At 41.8% G+C, this 19747-nt stretch overlaps 1 protein-coding gene across 5 annotated transcripts in view; it reads right to left on the reverse strand.

Annotated features, from left to right (window-relative positions):
- Positions 1-19694, reverse strand: part of LOC126187731 (mitochondrial coenzyme A transporter SLC25A42) — a 228171-nt gene extending 208477 nt beyond the window's left edge. For 4 of the 5 annotated variants that reach the window (XR_007537787.1, XR_007537785.1, XM_049929001.1 and 1 more), the window contains exon 1: positions 19556-19694. The gene's annotated coding sequence lies outside the window, so the exon portion shown is untranslated. The remainder of the gene's footprint in view (positions 1-19555) is intronic. The other variant, XR_007537788.1, reaches the window with a different exon arrangement.
- Positions 19695-19747: the final 53 nt, after the last annotated feature.

Below are 19747 nucleotides of genomic sequence, written 5' to 3' on the forward strand. Positions count from 1 at the left end.
TTATTTCAGTTGACAAAGGGTTGACAACATATATGGAGCGGCGAAATGATAGAAAAGTCATTTTCTTCAAAATGACTAAAACAATGACTTTGAAATTGACTACAGATTTTTTAAAAATGTCCTCTTGAATTAGATCTGCCCACCTGACGACTATTACTGACAAACTACGTAAAAATTGCAACACTGCAAAAAGTTACAAAATATAAGAAACTCAAACCGGGGTATATAATACAAATATCTATAATTACAAGGCGGTACTTCGCGTCGTTGACTGAACCGCTCTCTCTCTCTCTCTCTCTCTCTCTCTCTCTCTCTCTCTCTCTCTCTAAACATATACACACTATACTCTTCAGGAAGGAGATGCAGATTTTTAAATTTCATGCAAACTACAAAAGAGAGAAAACACTTGACAGGGAAAGGATCAAAGTTTAACCAACTCACTATCAGGAAAGAAGAAGAAGGGTTTCAGAGCTACAGACAGGGACGAATCGATGCTCAGACAACCTCCAAACCGATCACGGTGGGGAGTTTTGCAATACATATTTCAAGACCGTGATACATCGGTATGGAATACATCACTACTCAACATTCACTCACCTGAAGGCAAGTATCATGGAGCGTATGAACAGAACAATAAAAGGTCGAATGTGGATGCGTTTTAACCTTTGCGGCTCATACAAATGGACAGATATTCTCCCAGAAATAATTGCTCAGTATAATCTAACTAAACATACCACAATAAAAATGAGACCAATTGATGATCGTGATAATGGAATCATGGATACAGTGCACTATCGCATTAAAATGCAGGTTCCAGGCAGACAGAAATTTAATGTGGGTGATTTGGTACGTATCTCAAAACACAAGACATCATTTGAGAAATCATACCTACCGAACTGCTCGACAGAGATATTTACAGTTTCAAAGTTGCAAAGAACGAATCCTAGAACTTATATATTGAAGGATTGTAAAGGTGAAGAAATTGCAGGCTGCTTCTACACAGAGGAGTTGCAGAAAAGCTCAGAACCGGATGTTTTTCTCGTGGAGAGAGTCATAAGACGTCGTGGAAATAAAGCACTAGTCAGATGGCTTGGTTTTCCTGCTACACAAAATACTTGGATTGATGCCGACGATTTGGTATATAATGGGTGCGCATAGGCCACAACCACTGCAGTAGCATAACATGCGTGCTAGGAGACGCGTTAGAGGAGGTGGTGTTATTCTAGACAAACTGGCAGTGGAATTTGTATAACTACTGTGGACCTGTGACAAAGCTTCAGAAACACTTGGCACGAGGTGATAAGGGAGTCAATCTGCTCGACGAAGCGTGTACGGAACATGACATTGCATACGCTGCAAATAAAGATCTATCAAGTCGTCACATTGCACATAGGATTTTAGCTGATAAGGCTAAGGCGATACGGAGAAGAAAGGATATTGGTATAGGTCAACACATCGCGGCATTTGCTGTTTATGAAACCAAGCGAGGAAAAATTAAGTTGGGTTTAGGAGTGATGAATTTCAAGCGAGTTATGAATGCTGCACGTTGTGCACTAAACAAGAAGAAGGACAAGGGCGGGAAGCAGAGCTGTTTGAAGAACTGTATCCTGACAGCGATGTATGCAGCTAAGACGGCACTGAAGCAGAAAGGTGCCGGAGGAAGAAGAAGAGGATCCGTTAAAGCACCTCGAGTTCTACCAATATCCAAGACATCTGGCGGTTTTCTTCCATTTCTCATCCCGGCCCTCTCCACGCTCTCGGCGGTAAGGTCCCTCGCTGGTGGTGCTGCTGGAGCTATCGCTCGAACGGTTAAGAACGAGCAAAACCCCCAAGCGCAGTCGGAAGAGGCAAGAAGACATAACTGCATGATGGAAGCCACAGACATAGGAAAAGGACTATACTTGAAACCACACAGGAAAGGGCTTGGACATTGTGAATTTAGATGTTGCTGGAGGCCCCGGCTCCTACTGGGTATCATATGTTATGAAAAATGCGGACACCGTCTACTATTTCGACTCATTTGGTGACCTGCAATCGCCAGAAGAATTACAACGATACTCCACTCACAGAAGACGCGTGTTCTACAATTAATGGCGCTATTAGGACTTTAATAAATACCACTGTGGACATCAATGCATCATGTTTCTCTTGATGTTTGCAAAGAAGAAGAAGAAGAAGAAGAAGAAGAAGAAGAAGCAGAAGAAGAAGCATGCTATATAAGTAGGAGATTTAAACATTCCTTCATCACTTGAGATTCAGGCTTAGAAGTGGGGAGGGACGTCCCCAATGGTTGAGGGGGGTGGGGGCTGTTGCTCCCGAAGTAGGTGGTGCAGGAGCAACAGGGAGGGAAATGCCGCCCGCCGCCGCCCCCCCCCCCCACCACCATCAAGGGGGCAGGTGTAGTCGTCCGGCTCTGAGAGGTGACCTGGGTTGGCGGAGCTGATGGTGCCAGAACTGTTGTAGTGGCGGTATAAGACGATGTCATACATACAGGATGCAGGCGTTCAAATTTTCTCTTAGCCTCAGTGTAGGTCAGTCTGCCCAGGGTCTTTTAATCCATGATCTTCCTTTCTTTCTGGAGAATCCTGCAGTCAGGCGAGCAAGGCGAATGGTGCTCTCCACAGTTGACACAGATGGGAGGCGGGGAACATGGAGTACTGGGATGTGATGAGCGCCCGCAATCTTGTCATGTGACACTGGAAGTACAGTGCGAAGACATATGGCTGAACTTCCAGCACTTAAAGCACCGATCGGGGAGGGATATAGGTCTTTACATCACGCTGGAAAACCATCACCTTGACCTTCTTGGGCAATGTATCACCCTCACACCAAGATGAAGGCACCAGTGGCAACCTGATTGTCCTTTGGACCCCAGTGGACACGCAGGACGAAATGTACACCTCGCCGCTCTAAATTGGCGTGCAGCTCATTGTCAGACTGCAAAATAAGGTCCCTGTGAAATATGATACCCTGGACTACATTTAAGCTCTTGTGGGGCGTGATGGTTACAGAAACATCCCCCAGCTTATCACAAGCGAGTAACTCCCGTGACTGGGCAGAGGATGCTGTTTTGATCAAGACTGACCCAGATCTCATTTTGGACAAGCCCTCCACCTCCACGAACTTGTCCTCTAAATGCTCAACAAAAACTGAGGTTTCATTGTCATGAAAGATTCCAATCAGTTCTCCAACATACAAGGTACCGGGGCGGATAAGATCCGCTGCCATCCTTGGCCTGATGTTCCTCCCATGGTGTGGCCAAGGAGGGGAACGTTTTAGGGCCATACTTCTGTGCTTTGAATTGAGCTCATGATGGCTTAGAGACTGCTGGTGTTTCACCGCCAGCAAGAGATGAGGGACTACGCTTCATCGCGTGTCTTCCGCCCCGATGCCACCCACTCCGACCAGGTGGCCTCCCCACGGGCGCCACCCAGCCACAGCAAAGGCCACCTGGCAGGATGGCCATTATTGGGAGTCGCGATGCCCCAGGGGGATGGGCATCTACCCCTTGGCATTCATGGGAGTTAACATTGCAGACATCAGCAGAGTGACCTGTGTGGTCAGGGAGCTACAACCAACAGGGTACATGGTGGCCCCACCACAATGGACTGGCTACCATGCTGGAGATCAGGTGCACAGGTTGTCATCTTCGACACAGAAATCGACACTGCATAGTGCATGGTGGAAAGTGCACCAATGAAGGTGTCCTCGCCCAAGAAATGGAGAATGGGCAGGACTGCAATTCTACGACGAGAAAGTGGGCTAAAGCTCTCAATGCACAATGGACATGATGTACCTTGTAAGGTGCCCTTTCCAAATTGGCTCACTCTTCGGGAAAATTTTGAAGAATTGAGGTCAAACCCCTACAAGGGACTATCACATGAAGGCCAAAAGGAGTGAAACTCCTGTTAGTCGCCTCGTACGACAGACAGGAATACCTCAGGCCTATTCTAACCTCTGAGCCAGCAGGGGGCCCGTGAAGAATGGGCTGCCATTCTCCAAGAAACCTTCCAGCACCCAGGTGAACGTATGCCTGTGAGAGTGGGTCAACATCATACTGAATTCCAGCATTACAGATGGAGGGCGCCACGAACTTTTAGGTCATTTTCAGCCAGGTGTCTGGATACTTTTGATCACATGGAAGTATGGAACAGGAATTTGGTTGCAATAATTACTCGTCTGTTGTCTGAAACTGAGGAACAATATTTTATTAGAAATAGTCTCCATTGCTATTTATACATTTTCCCCACTTCCCTGGAAGGCTACGAATGCCACAACAAAAAAACAGTTCTTCTTTTGAAGCGAACCAGTCAGCGAGCCATTTTCGTACATTTTCATACCAATTTTTCAGCGAGAGCGTGTCCCATTGATGCAAACAAATGATAATCGGACGGAGCCAAGTCTGGAGAATATGCTGCATGCCCTAGTATTTCCCAACTGAACGCCCCCATAGTTTCCCTGGCCCGTTTTGCTGTGTATGATGGGGCGTTATCATGGAGCAATATGACTGTGTTGCCTTTTCCTATATTACGGTCGTTTTCACGTAATGCTCTATTTAAATAGATAATTTTCTGTTGGTAGCGATCAGTACCAACGGTTTCGCCAGGTTTTAGCAGCTCATTACAGATGACACCCTTCTGATCCTACTGAACACAGAGCATTGTCTTCTTTCCAAAGCGATTTGATCTTGCAGTGGATGTCTATGGTTTGCCTGGATTCATCCATTATTTTCGACGCTTAGGATTCTGAAAATATACCCATTTTCATCGCCGGTCACTATTCTATGGAGAAACGACTTTCTTTTTTATCTGGCGAGCAGCATTTCACAAGCGATCTTTCGGAACGCATTTTCCGACTTTCTGCGCCTTTCCCATAGCTTTCAGCCGAAGCGAAACGGCTTTCTGCGTCGCATTCAGTTGTTCCTCGAGTTCCTGTTGATTCGAGTATCATCTTCATGCAATAAGGCCAGCAATTTGTTGTCTTCGAACTTTTTCAGTGATTTACCGCGCTCGTCATTTCTCACCATTGAAGACACAACTTTGGAATTTTTTGAGCCACTCGAATCACTGTTTTCCCCAAAAGCATGTTTGCCGAAAGCTTTGACAAGCATTCGATGCGATTTTGCAGCAATTGTCTTCAAATGATAACAGAATATCAATGCTGTCCCCAAATCGTAGTTCGTAGGCACAGAACTCGACATGTTTACGTGTTTGAAACTGATACCGATGTATGGAACTTGGGTTACTGTGTGTTGACATTCGACGTCAGCCGTTACAGGAAGCAAATGGCGCTGCAGACGCGGTCTCATGGGCCCTACACTGGCGGCTAGCACCATCTATAGGGAAATTCCGGTTTAATACTTCTACACCTGGTGTATATATTTTGACTCGGCATATTGAATTCACTTGGTAAGTTCAATTTTTGAATTTTTTTCTAAAAAATTGTGACCCATTCCTGCCCCAAGCAGCGTGATTACCCGAACAATTTAAACAAAAGTTTGATACCTGCTCCGCGGAGGTTTTTCCTACATTTGCGGAAGGCTATCTTGCTATTGCACACTGCTGTGATGTGACCATATCTTTGACATTTACTGTCTACGAAAAATGGTCAGTCTGCGCTTTGTAGTGTGCGAATCGAATTTTAGGTTGAAGGCAGCAGTCTTCTGCAGCTCATCATTCACTCTCTTAATCATATTTTTAACTTTTAATTAATTTTATCCGTATCTTCAATCTTAGGGTTCTGTAACTTGCCCCAGACATAGCCGTGGACGCTCGCGCTGTATCAGAGACTTATTGTTAATGAGCTACTCTCTAAAGTTCCTTTAAATGATTGCGCAAATTTTCAAAAGTATACTACACTGAAATACTAGATCACTGTAGCTGCGCGGACAGCGCGACAATTTGCTAACTGAGGTGGCCAGGGTTCGATTCTCGGCCGGGTCGAAGATTTTCTCTGCTACTAGAGTAAATGTTGCCCTTACGCTCGTATCTTCATAACTGACATTCCATTGTTGGAATGGCAGTGTGGGCACGTCCGGACAGCCAATAAATTGGAGAGGGGAAAAAAAAACAAGAATTTTCGTATGAGCTCTGATTTCTTACATTTTCTCGTCGTGGTCACTTCGCGAGGCATATGCGGAACTAATGTGTTACCCGACTCTTCTTCGAACGTACGGTCTCGGAATTTCAATAGTAAATCCCTCTGTGATAATGCAACCTATGTCTCGTAGCGACTGCCATAACGAGCCAGGACGAAGCATCCCGCACTTCGTTGGATCTTCTCTACCTCTTCTGTCATTCCTGCTTGGTAAGGGTCCAGACTGATTAACACTACTGAACAATCGCTCGAACAACTACTTTGCAAGACACTTCTATCAACGATGAATTACACTTGTTCTACCAGTGAACCTCCGCCCGAAATCTGCTTCTCCTGCAACAGCTTTTTGTGGTCCTTCCATCTGAGGTAGCTCCGTATTGTTACTCTTAGGTGAATCCTCCCGCTAAGAGTTGCCAGTGTGACAGAGAGCAAGCAATGCTCTGTCCTTGATTTAGGGAAGATACTTGTATGGTGGCCCTAAATAACGAAAAGGGTGAGCTCCCCCGTATGACTACTAAAAGGAATGCGTTAAATTTAGATTACACGACAAATGTAACAACTCTTAAGGCTGTCAATTCAAGTAAACATTTAGGGATAATGATTGCAAATAACAAACTGGAACGATCACACAGAAAATGTGAGGAAATCGAACCAAAGACTGCCTTTTATTGGCATGCGACTCTGCCTACACTTTGCTTGTTGTGCGCCATCTGCTAGACAGCTAGAGTATTGCTGTGCGGGACGGGATACCTATCAAATAGGTCTGACGGGGGACATCGAAGAAGTTCAAATAAGGGCATCTCGTTTTGCACTATCGCGAAGTAGGAGAGTGTGTGTCTCGGATATGATACGCGAATTGGTGTGGAGAGTCATTAAAACAAAGGCTTTTTTCATTGTGGCGAGATCTTTTCACAAAATTTCAATCTACAACTCTCACCTTTGAATGCTTTTGATGACGCCCACCTTCATACGGAGAAATAATCGTCGTAATAAAATAAATCAGAGCTTGCACGGAAAGATGTAAGTGCTCGTTTTCCCATCGCGCTGTTCTACTGTGGAACGGTAGAAAAAAAATAGTGTCCTAGGTTCGATGAACTCTGACAGGCATCTAAGCATGAAACAGGTTTACTACGAGAGCTGTTCAATACAGAATGATCAGAAGTTTTTATGGTCATAATTTCTCGTCCTAAAATTTAATCTTATGAAATTCTGTTAGCTTAATATGCAACAAACATGCCGTAGTAGTTTCACTGATGGGACTCCTGGTTCCCGCCTGTGAGAGGCAGGCAAGGTCAGACATGCTCAGTACCGCCTACTGCTGCAGTGGAGGTAATACGCGAGGAACAATATGCGGCTTTGAAATTCTGCTTTCGTCTCAACAAATCTTCAGCCGACGCCCATAAAATGTTACAGGAGGCCTATGGAGAGTCTTTTCTTCCCTACAGCACAGCTCGAAGGTGGTTTAAAATGTTTAAACAGGGGAGACAGTCAATTTCAAAGGAAGGTGGACCCGGTGCTCAAGTTACTGCTCTTACGGAAGAAAATATCAAAACTGCTGCTGTCATTCTGAGAGAGGATCGATGAATTACCTTAACATCACTCTAAAATATTGAACATTTCATCGACTGCCATCCACACGTTGGTGACAGAAAAATTACACGACACGTGTTTGTGCGCGATGGATTCCAAGACTTTATTCCCGAACAAAAGGACATTATGGCCCTGAGCACTATGGGACTTAACTGCTGAGGTCATCAGTCCCCTAGAACTTAGAACTACTTAAACCTAACTAACCTACGGACGTCACACACATCCATGCCCGAGGCAGGATTCGAACCTGCGACCGTAGCGGTCGCGCGGCTCCAGACTGCAGCGCCTAGAACCGCTCGGCCACCTCGGCCGGCAAAAGGACATTAGCGTGCTTGTCTGCGTGCAGTTAAAGTTGATGTTAGAGGAAGATCCGGAGTTTCTTTCAAATGTAATCACTGCTGATGAAACTTCGCTACATCATTTTGATCCTGAGAGCAAACAGCAAAGCTCAGTGTAGAAATCTCCATCACCAACCCTCAAAAAAGCAAAAGTGGTACTTCTGCTGGGAAAGTTATGGTCATCTCTTTCTTTGATATTCATGGAATGGTTTATTAGCATGTTGTACCTGCACACACATCAGTAACTGGACAACAGTACAAGAATGTCCTGAAAACATTGCAAGATCGTATCAGGCGCGCGAGATCACGTTTCCGTGAAGTAGGCTGAATGCTGCACCACGATAATGCGCTGCCGCATATTGCCAATGTCGTTGCTGAATATCTTGCAAAAATTAACGTGAAGTGCACCCCTCACCATCCCTATAGTCCGGATTTAGCCCCACGTGACTTTTCTATTCCCTAACATAAAGAAACGCCTTCGTGGAAGGCATTATCAATCATCAGAAGCAGTGGTGAAGACTGCGGAGGCGATTTTGAAGGTCCTCTCAGAAAAAAAAAAAATGGTTTCCAGCATGTATTTGAAGACTGACAGAAACTCTGCGAAAAGTGCATCGCATTCATGGGAGACTATTTTGAGAAGGACTATCAAAATTATGAGAATGAGTAAAAGTATGTTAAAAAAAACATCCTTTAGTGAAAAGACCTCGTATTTGTTTTGATTACAATAATTTTTTAAATGACCGGTTTCAGTTCAACATGAATCATCCTGTCCAGCAGATTACCGCGTAACCGATACATTTCAGATCTGAGGATGGTGGCTGTCGAACCGAAATCAGTCATTTCAAAAAGTATTGCAATCAAGACTGATAACAATCCTCTTTGAAAACCAGTGGTGGTGGATCCTTTTGCCCAAGGCCATTATGCCAATTTCTGCAAACTTAAATGTAAACTGCAGAGTAGTCATGTATATGTAGATGACCGTGCTAAAGCCACTTCTTTCCGCCTATATGATTACAGAGATACCCATCGTGGCAAAAATGTTGCCATAATCTTAGCTTGTCGTTTCGTATCTTCAGCCAATCATTCTCTTAAAATAAAGGTAATAGCACCCGAAGGGAAAGTACGTGGTAGCACGACATTTTCGATGTAGCCTTACCTTGTTACTATGTCAGTCTACTATTCCCATTGATTCCAACGTGACTCGGTAGCCAGCAGAATAACACTCCCTTTCCATACCATTAGAATATATGAATACGGTTTGTTTTGTTTCATTTTGTCAATTGGTCTGCAGTGTCTTAAGGGAATGACGCAGATGGGCAAATTACACTGATCAGCCAGAACATTATGACCACCTACCTAATAGCCGGTATGCCCATCTTTGGCATGGATAACAGCGGCAACGCGTCGTGGCATGGAAGCAGTGAAGCCTTGGTACGTCGCTAGAGGGTGTTGGCACCACATCTGCACACACAAGTCACCTAATTCCCGTAAATTCCGCGGAGGGGGCATTGTGCTTTGACGTTACGTACAATCACATCCCAGATTTGTTCGATCGCACTTAGATCTGGTGAGTTGGGTGGCCAGCAAATCAACTAGAACTCGCCGCTGTGTTCTTCGATCCACTCCATCACTCTCCTGGCCGTGTGTCATGGCACATTATCTTGTTGAAAAATGCCACTGCCGTCGGGAAACATGATCTCCATGGAAGGGAGTACGTGGTCTGCGACCAATGGAAGATACTCCTTGGCCGCCATGGTGCCTCGCACGAGCTCCACTGGCCCCATGGATGTCCAAGTGAATGTTCCCCAGAGCATAATGGAGCCGCTGCCAGCTTGTCTCCGTCCCGCAGTGTAGCTGTCAAGCTGCTGTTCCTCTGCACGACGAGGGGTTCGTGCCCTCCCATAGGCATGATGAAGAAAGTATCGGGATTCATCAGACCATGCAAGCGGTTCGGGGTTTCCGCTATTGCAGATAAGCAAGTTCCTAAGCAGTCCACGGCATACGCTTCAATGAAGACTCCGACAGTCTATAGATGCAGTCTCGACTTCAGTGATGGAAGTCGATAGGTAAGACACTCCACAGATTTGCTTCTTATCTCTGTGTACACCGGAGGATCAGTTATGTGTTATGGTCTGGCAATGCACGTGTGTGCTACAGCTGCATCATCGCAACTGTTTTAACTGATGTTAACAGCGACCACACCATGAATGTTGCAGGCACTAAAGTACTGCGCTTTTATGAAACTTGCTGATTAATCAAAACTGTTCTGTAATATGATTCGATCCTGGTACGACACCGTTGTAAGAACAGTTCTGGTCGTTTCTTCGCGAGATACACAGTAATGGTAACAGAACTGTCATGCAATCCTCTTCGAATACCGGTTCTCTAAATTTTTCCAATAGTCCATATTCGTGACACACTCGTTGGAACAGAAACCAACATTACGTGTATCAGGGGACAGCCTGATAATGGTACATGTTGTCGAAACTGGTAGTGTCAGTAGACAAAATGAAAGTGCGACTACAGACAATTTTTCCCCCCAATAGTGTATCGTGAGAACACCGTATGTTTTCCAAATGTTCCTCTTAAAGTTCCACGAACATCTCCATCACACTTTCGAACGGACTGTTCCGACAAGTTAACATTCTAGTAGTGCGTCTCTAAATGCGCACGATGTCTACTTGAAAAGGACTCGAAACGCTGCATCATTACGTGTATTAGAACGGTAAAAATTTATGCACCCCATCCACAAATGCCTAAAACAATTTCATAATGTACAAAATGCACTACACGGTAAGTGGCATGCCCTCTGTCACATACGATCTTCATTTGAACGCAAGATTACATTCAGGTAGTAACAGTCGCAAACCTCCAAATGCAGGCCTACTTAAGAACTATTGTGTCTAATGTTATAACAACATATGGGCTTCAAGGAAACAATTTCGCTGCTAAATTTATGAATGGGAGAATTTATGTTAGAAACAGGAGACAATTAATGATTACTATTACCTCGGAAACAAGGCGTCCATGAGCCATGTGAAGTCGGCATCCGACTCTCGAGAAACATAATTTTTTTGCGGTTCTTTATAGGTATAGATAGTTCCAGACTTCTCTGAAAAAATTTGAATAGTTCTGCTGAATTTTGTATGTTCATAAATTTTACCAACTAGAAAATCGGGTCTATTTCCAATCTTGAAGGCTTGCCAGGCTTCTTGTTTGGTGGTTTTATGATAACCCCTTTTTCGGTTGGGCGTAGACAATCTAATTTTTTTGCCACGTCCTTGTTGGACGACGAACCAAAAACGTTACGACGTCATCCTTTTCAACGAAACATTCCAGCATGAAGGAGTTTCTAACAAAAGTAAAACGTCCATGAAGACCATTTTTTTAACTCGAGTAAACAGGTTTCGATGGCTTTTTGATCCGTTATCGTCCATGACCTCCGACAGCTTTTGGAAGACAGGATGTCAACGAGTGAAGAGAATGCGTCTATCATCGATCACTTTAAATTCTTCCAAGCCAAGACGACGTTTCAATTCTGGGAGAATTTACATTTTTATGGGTGTCACAGTTCATAAATATCAATTATACTAAAGTGACGACTGCACAATAGAATCGACTGAAGGTCTGTACAAAAGTCGACTGAACTATCGAAACCATACTGCTCGAACAAGCATGTGTAGTATTCAACGTCGCCAACTTTCAAAAGGGAAGAAGCTAAATTACAACAACACGACAGAAAAAAGTTGAAATAAACGTGTGTATCGTCCACTTTAATTTTTGCAATACTGTATTTTTTTCTACAATATGCAAATAAAATATCAGCCCATTTTTAAACAAAGACACTTCGACGTAAAAATTTGAACATCTTCATATGAATTTCCTCGTAGTAAAAATATAAATAATGTGCCTGCTACAAATTCATAGAGCAAACCTCACAATATCTCGTTGATGTCAGTTATGCTGCAACAGCGTTATTGGAAACGCTATCAACTGTTTATATTTAGTAGTTACGATCTTGGTCTTATGTATGTGTATGCTGATAAGCCCAGAACGCACACCGACACGGCTTTAGTTTGGTTTCTTGTGCCTTTTGATTCAGTCTAATAATGCATTTTATAGGATACTGTATTAAAGTATGTCTTTAAGTGTTCATTCAGTGCAAATATTTTCCCTTAATCAACATTGATTTTAATGCTTTCCTGCAGTCAATGAGAAAAAGCCAGAGAAATGCCCATTATTGTGAAAAAAATGGGAAGAGTATTAACAAGAATTCAGAAGTAGCTCTTAAAAAGATGATATGGCAACACTGGTAGTATTTTTGCGTTTACAGATTACATCATTCTTAGTTAACGTTTCCGTTGCCTCATTGTTACGTACTTCTCTACGAATAACGTCTAAAGTCATATCATCCGAATCTTCGCTTATTATTTTAATAGAAGTCCATGATATTCTGGAGCTCGTAAGTGGTCATGACCGTCTTCCGAACGTGTAATCAAAGTTTTCGCTACCACCACCGCGAACTCATACCACAGCATCACCATAGTAGTTTATATTATAGACCGTTTCGCATTGTAAATTACATGTACTTTACTACGATGATCAAAATCGCTGCAAAACCTACCTCTACAACAATTTAACTTTATATAGCTAACTTAAATTAGACAACGAAACACTGCAATTTTGCGCAGATGGCTAATCAGTTACGGGGTCGGGCCGTCTCGCTACTTGAGAACATAGTTTTCAGAGTTCGAGTAAGGATGTCACTCGATATTTTCGGTAGAACTTTTATCTTGCTATCTATAACTGTGTTTAGTACTGTTGCCCAAGTTTTATTTTTCCGTAGTGAAAGTGGGTCCCTCACTATTGCAATTATCTCAATCTATTATCTGTACAAAAAAATGTCCTGAAGGTTTTCGGTAGAACTCTTTGAGAGCTATTCAGATTTATAATCTTAATCTTTTGGCAAATTGGTATTTTTTTCTCGAAGATTCAAATTTTTCCGAGTACTACTGTTTTCTTCGCGAAGTTCTGCTGAACTATTCATATTTTGTACAGAGAATTCTAGAACTATAGCATTTATATCATGAATTCGGAAAAAATTGGCCAAGTGCGAATATGGTTCTGGTATGAATTATGTATATCGATAGCGCACCCGTCTCGGGAATCAAGAATCTTCACGATTTGTATCTGTTATCGATATCTATACTGCGAAGATATCAGTCCCGGGAATTCCAAAACTTTCGAGAATGTTTTAATTTCAAGTTTAAATTTGTGTAATTTCGCATTTGCTATTGCAATTCTTGAGAAGATTGGACCTTAACAGGCGGGCAGACAGATAGTGCGATAACAAATGACAAAAAGATTATTTTTTGTCGTGAGCTCATAACGGTCGCAGGTTCGAATCCTGCCTCGGGCATGGATGTTTGTGATGTTCTTATGTTACTTAGGTTTAAGTAGTTCTAAGTTCTAGGGGACTGATGACCTCAGAAGTTAAGTCCCATAGTGCTCAGAGCCATTTGAACCATCCAGTACTACATTGGTGCCATGTCTCAGAACGTGTCCTGTCAACTGATCCCTTCAACTAGTCAGCTTGTGCTACAAATTTCTTTTCTTCACAATTCTATTCAGTATCGCCTCATTAGTTACGTTATCTACCAATTCAATCTTCAGCATTCTTCGGTAGCACCACATTTCAAAAACCTCTATTCACTCCTCTAAACTGTTTATCGCCCATGTTTCACTTCCATACATGGCTATACTCCATACAAATACTTCCAGAATAGACTTCCTGACTCTTCAATTTGTATTCGATGTTAACAAATTTATCCACTTCAGAAACGCTTTTCTTGCCATTGCCACTCTACATTTTATATAATCTCTAGGTTGCCATCATTAGTTATTTTCTGCCCAACTAACTAAACTCATCTACTTTTTAATTTCCTAATTCCCTCAGCGTCACCTGATTTAATTCCACTACATTTCATTATCATTGTTTTGCTGCTGTTTATGTTATATCCTTTCAGTATACATAATTAGAAATTAACAATTTTCGTATTTCCTCATACTTGAACTCTTACCAAATTTCATGATTGTGGTTTAGCGAGAAGTGACATAGGTTTTGACGAGTGAGTTAGCGAATATCAAAACATGTCACATAAACAGCCGTATCTTTTGACTGCACTGACTTAGAAGCTTGAATGTTCTACACCGCCTATTATACATCTTAACACATTAACAAATTTCAATTTGGTACGCCTACACGTTCATGGGAAAAATAGTTTCTAATAGTCGAACGGGAAGGCAGGCAAGAAGACGATCGGAAGAACAAAAAAGTGACCCTATAAGGCAGGAGTCGTCAAACTTTTTGGCTTAAAAGCCAGTATTAACATTTTACGGCGACACCTCGGGCCGCATAGGAAAAGGAGAGGTGGTGAGGGGTGGAGGGATAAAGTGACCACTGAAAGATAAATTCACGTTTCGCCAAACCATGGTTATGATAGCTTACCACTTACCCATTTTGAATCTACATATTATAAGGTATCACGTCAGATATTTTAAAATGAAAAGGAAAAGGCTTGCATAGAGACCAGTTATCTGTACCGAAGCAGGTACTGTGGCCCGTGCCATAGCAACAGGATCCCATTGTTATTTTTTTATTTCCACGCAAATTTTTTAAGCCTCTTCACACCCTAGTATCTGAAAGATTACTACGCTGCTTCAGCAGGCCTTCTTCAATCGGACTTTTGAGTTAGGCCAAATACAATAGAACAGAAAGAATTAAGTAATCTAATTTAATCATTTCAAAACTGTCACAAATGCAAATGATAGCTTTGTTTGTAGAAAGGTTTAGAAGGCAGTTTTATCTGTTTTACTATGCGTGTTTATTGGAAGTAATTAACTCTTATTGGGACGAACACCTTGGTCTCTCTGCCCTGGCGAGCGGTGTGACCACGTTTCCCGATCGCACGCCTTGTCGGCATTAGTGATCCACAGAAGAGACTATCAAAGTAAAATAAATAACAAGGAACTACATTTGTAGGCCAAGAGACGTTGTTAAAACTCTGGTATTGTAATAAATAAAAAGCTTGTAACACGCCGTACATGCGAGGTAACAAGGATAACGTAAATAACTTATCTTACATCAAGCGACTCAAAAACAAAAATGTTTGACAAAAAATAACGGAAAAGCTTCCTCTTGTAAAGCCTGACAGACAACAAAGGCACTAGAAATTGTCTGACCACTTCTCGTCAGGCGGTAGCGTCTTTCAGGGCATAAAATATGCAACAGCCGCTTTTCCCGTCCTCACCACTTTACCCTCCTGCTATCGATCTTACTGTTAATTGGCAGGCTACATAAATTAGTATGTTACAGAAGTTGATAACAGTAATTACAATATGATACGCGATCACAAATGTTTACTAAAGCCGGCCGCTGTGAAAGAGCGGTTCTAGGCGCTTCAGTCCGGAACCACGCTGCTGTTACTGTCGCAGGTTCGAATCCTGCCTCGGGCATGGATGTGTGTGCTGTCCTTAGGTTAGTTAGGTTTAAATAGTTCTAACTATAGGGGACTGATGACCTCAGATGTTAAGTCCCATAGTGCTCAGAGCCATTTGAACCATTTGTTTCCTAAATGTTTCGAATCTCATTTTCTTTTACTCACTGCATTGTATTACAACAGCCTTAATTTTATTTCGTATTACTTGCTTCAAACCTGAACCACTTTTCTAGATAACTGTCTTCATAATGCGCATTCAAAAATCCATTTAGCTTCCGTTTGACATTTCTACTATTGCAGCTGATCGGTGCTCGTGCGCACACTGGTGACTTTTACACCACTGGAAGACAGACAATAAAATATTCCCCCTCTCATTTCTATTACCCCACAGTGGCAGCGCTGCATACCAGGTGAGCGACAACCTTTACTTAGCACACGGCCGAATTCGCAAACGTCAAGTAAAATTAAGCAAATCTTAAAACGTTACTGTCTTTTGTTTGTTACTTAGTAAGAGAAGTACATTCTTAAGAAGTTATTAACGTTAGTTAACCTTTTTGTGTTGCTTTTAGTTTCTACAAGCATATTATTATGAAATACGGGTGAGGAGCGCGGGCTGCACGAACACTTTATTCGGTCCGCAGTTCGACGACCACCGTTTTTACCGACTGAGGAAGGGAACCCGGAAAATGCATATTGCTGGGAGTAGGGTGCCAACTTCACCAGACTGCTTCCATGGTGCAAGAAACACAAAACTTAAAAAGATCGACCGACGCAAACGCGTAACTTGATCGAACTAATTTACTTTTATTTTGTTCCTTGCCTCAAGACTTGTTTACTTACGTCAGGGTATCACAAGGAAACAAGAATTCAGGATTTTCGCGGTTTGCGCCATCATATCACGTTTTTCTGTGAACTGTGCGATCACACTGAAAAGATGGCAAATTTTAAGATCTATAAAACCATTTTACATACCCATATTTATTCTACGTCATAGCTATTGTTCGCAGCATGATATTGCATCTCTCAAGAGAAAATACCATAAGTCACACGAAAAAGAATGAGCACATTTTTGGTTTGTTGAACGTAAGTATAAAAGAATGAAATCATTGGCCTCTACAACAGCCGGAACGGAATTACCGAGCCACTGAAATACGTAATAGAAAAAAAAAAAAATCTATTCGAGCTATCCTCTTCCAGTATACCTTCAGAAATTAGGAAGTTATTTTCCGAAGCATTGTATAAAAATATTAGTCCGTATTGATATATGCATTTATCCAGACCCCAGTCAAATCAATTTTAGCTTTATCCGCAACATAACTGCATGGCATTTACTGCTTCGAGAACATCTAATTGAGCACTAAAGAAATCACGCAACTAAGAATAAAGTCATGAAAGGCGTCCAAATACCAAGGCGTAAATATTGATTGGAATTAAATACGGCTAAGAGTAACTAAGTGTGTTTCATTTATATAGTTAACATCGGTTCGGTTCATTTGAATCCGATAATTTACTCGCTACACACTAGTTAATATAACGACATAATGTAGCAGATACAGGGTGAGTCAAGAGGAAAGGTACAAACTGCTTTGAGATGCGATGGTATTACCGATTCTGAACAAAAAACTTCCAATGGACATACGCCCTATTGCGAATGGTTTCAGAGATAGAACACGTTTAATATCACTTTTGTACGTTTTTCTTTAATAACTCGAAAACCGCACACTCCAACGAAAACATGTCGTACTAAATAAAACTAAATTAAATTTGCTACAAAAAAGTAATTTATTTTTTTGTCTAGGACTAACAATTTGCGCGGAGAGATTGCGGGAATATTGAAAACCTCGCGCGACGCGCTGTAGCTTCGGCACTTTTGGTAGGCTAGTTTGAGGTAGTTTTCCGACTTAGTAGACCACAAGCGTCCTGTATCAAAATGTTAGTCTCAACCTCATCCATATTACTGTGGTACGTTGTAAATAATAACAATGAATAATACAGAAATGTACATTAAAAGTGTTCTATCTCGGAAACCATTCGGAATAAGACATATGTCCACAAAGTTTTTTTGTTCAGCATCAGTAATGCTATCACCCGTCAAAAGACTTTCGGTACCTTTCCTCCTGACTCACCACGTATATATTAAAAAGCCGCATACATAGAGGGACGTTTGATTGGTACGATAGGGCACTCCGTGTGTTGGCAAGCAGCGATGTATGAAAGACGCTAACACTACTAAAGCTAACACAGCTACCGTACTCTCAAGTTCTCAGTTCAGTCAGTGATCTAGTGGCTCTTTTTATTGCGTGCGCGCGCGCGCTCTCATGTATTTGTGTACGGGTGTTTCCTGGATAAAATAAGTGAAAACCCGTCAGATTTTTTGCGATATGGTTTGTCTAAAATCAAGAAATAAATTAGAGAAAATTTGACACGCCATTGAATGATGCTCGAAATTACGCACCGGTGCCGGAACAGCAGATGAGGCGGTGATTGAGAATGTCAAGTTCAAAGTCGCGTCAAATGTCCCTCTAATCTATTTTGTTTCTTGCTGTTAAAAAAATCATTTCACAAAAAAATTGACCTATTTTTATTTTCAAGTTTTATTTAAAAAGCATGTATTTCTGCACTTGCGTCTTCTGTTTTCAAAATATCCCGAGTTTAGTATTCGATTCGATGTAGACCATTTTGACAGTTAAATATTCCACCAATTTAGAATGTTATATGCAAAAAACTATGCTTTTAAGAGATTAACTTTTTGACATTTATACAGCTAGCAGCAGCTGTTCGTAAAAGCTTCCAATTTTCTCTCACATTGCAAAGTTTCTTAATTATCCTGCTGATTCTGAAGCAATTTTTTTTATTGCACAGCTAGAGCCCACGTTAGCCAATTTGATAAGTTATCCCATTTGTCCATTTCCCACTCTTTTGAATATGTAAATTTGGAAAAAATCCATTGTGCAATTGCTGAGGAGCCGTGTTTTCGTCCTGCTCAAACAAAAAGAAAAAGTCTACACTGATATATTCTTCCGTTTTCATTTGTTAATTTCCAGCTTTTAGTAGCCGCGTCTTTTCATGTCAGCACTGGAAATTTCAGCTTACTACATACATTTACGTGTCACACTATACGAGGTGCCTTTTTTGTTGTTTTTAAAGTGAACACGTTATTTTGCAGCGATACTATTTTTATGGTACATTTGTTTCGCCCTCTTCACCGTCTTTTTACAATCGGGAAGTGATCGATTAAATGGGCTACCGTACGACAAACATATTTCACAATAACGCGGGGAGTGTTATGCTGGGGACATTAAACTAACAGTTTTCTATAGTACGTGCCAAGTGAGTGTATGCCGTTACTGAAAGTCAAGATGGTCCAGGTGAAGTTCAGTCAGATCAATAGGTGGGAAATTGTTATATATTAGTTTCAGTGAATGACACTATTTTAACAAGAAAATATATGTTTCCCCTCGTCCTCCTGACACCCTTAATCATATAAGCAATGTTTTCGAAGGTACGGTTTTCACGAAAAATGGGATCTATTAATGTACGGTAGTCTGAGAAACAATTCACATCTTCACGTAGAAACGATTTACGCTCATATACCAACGTAAAAATCGCCCGTCTGATATACTGTGGCTACTTTTGTAACTTAATGTTCTCCCCCACCCACTCTCGATGTCTGAGAATCACAGACATGCAACACAGACACAGTACCTAAAAACGTCTACTGTAAAGTGTAATGTACACACTTTGCGTAGAAATACACACGATTACAAACAGGTGTTTTGCAACACATCACTCCCTCTCTAGGTTTATTCCTTGATTCCCCATTCTGATATCTGCACATCTTGTATCACTGCCATGAAACTTAATATACACTATTTTTCAATGAAGACGAAGCTAACCCAGCAAGCTATAGTAGGCTTAATTTTCACGTAATCAAATCTGTTACAAAAATCTAAAAACACACACACACACACACACACACACACACTTGCTGAATAGTACAAGCAGGGTACGGAAGTATTGGTATACTTTTACCTTTCGTTGAAATATCCACATATATCGTGTCAGTCTTCCAAACTTGTACAGTATGTACGTCGTCTTCCTGTGCTGAGGATCTTACATGTCATAACACACTTCACGAGGCCTTGACCATTTAAATTGGCAGTCGCTGATGCGCACTGGTACTTTGCCCTTCACATCACGGCACTTCTTGTACCTATCGGTTAC

The sequence above is a fragment of the Schistocerca cancellata genome, chromosome 1 (genome assembly GCF_023864275.1).
Source record: "Schistocerca cancellata isolate TAMUIC-IGC-003103 chromosome 1, iqSchCanc2.1, whole genome shotgun sequence".
Classification (NCBI taxonomy): Eukaryota; Metazoa; Arthropoda; class Insecta; order Orthoptera; family Acrididae; genus Schistocerca; species Schistocerca cancellata.